This window comes from Tupaia chinensis, unplaced genomic scaffold, assembly GCF_000334495.1.
Source record: "Tupaia chinensis unplaced genomic scaffold, TupChi_1.0 Scaffold000438_1, whole genome shotgun sequence".
Classification (NCBI taxonomy): Eukaryota; Metazoa; Chordata; class Mammalia; order Scandentia; family Tupaiidae; genus Tupaia; species Tupaia belangeri.
Genome location: NW_006159943.1, coordinates 457,816 through 458,866, shown reverse-complemented (window position 1 = coordinate 458,866; position 1,051 = coordinate 457,816).

Sequence of the window (1,051 nt, the reverse complement as noted above, 5' to 3'; positions counted from 1 at the left end):
TCTTTCCAAGAATCAGTTTAGAGACCTGAGCTAGACAGCCCTGTGAGGTCACCTCACCCACTCCCATGCCTGGGAGCAGAACTCCACCTCACACACAAGCTCAGATTTCCGTCTCCATGGCTCCAGAAAAGGACACTCCACGGTTGTCGCTCACCCACCCATTCTTAGAAAACTCTTTCAGGAAGTTCTTCTTAAAATCTGACCTCAAGCCCTCAAGCTGTGGCGCCATCCCTTGGTCTTGGAAAAGAACCAGATGTAAAAAGGGTGACAAAAGAAATGCCGAAGACTCAGGGTAAGGGGAGAAGACAGGATTGCATTACACTCCGACTTTCCCCAAACTCCCTCTGAAAGTGCCCAACTGTCCAGTTCGAGCCTCTGAAACTTATTTACACTCGCCCCGTTCCCCGAGTCCAGGGGGCTGAATCCGCGGTCTCCCACGGGAGCCAGGAGGTGGGGCCGAGTGCAGTGAGGACGCGAGCTGAGGACGATCCCGCCCAAGCCGCAGTCCCGGCCCAGGCCCGAAGGAAGCCTGGGGTCCCAGTCCAGCACGGTCTCGCCTCCCTCCTCGATCACGCCCGAAGCTCAAGGCCCTCACCCCGAACTGTTAAGTCACACCCCGCGCCCCACTCTTCGTCGTCCTGTCCTCAGCCCTCCCTGCCCCCCTCCGCTGCTCAGACGGACATGAACTAACTCACCTCCCAGTCGGCGCCTCTGGGATCTCCGAGACTGGGGGGCGGGGGCGTGAGGGGAGATGGCTCGCTGCTTAGGGACGAGGGGACCCCATTCCTCGCCAGGGGGTCCCACGCCCAGCCGGGCACCCCTTCCTGGCTCCTACCCGGCGCAGAGCCCGGCTCTCCCCCCATCGCGGCTGCGGGCTTTGTCTGCTCTGCCGAGAACCTCTCCCCGCGGCCCAGAGCCGGGATCGACGCTGGGAGCGCGGGAGGGGGAGCGGAGAGGGTGCGCGGCAGGGAGGGGAGGAAGCGAGAGAGAAAGCCGCAGTGACCGAGCGGGGACCGCTCCCGCCCCCCCTCATTACCATAAGAAAGAGGGC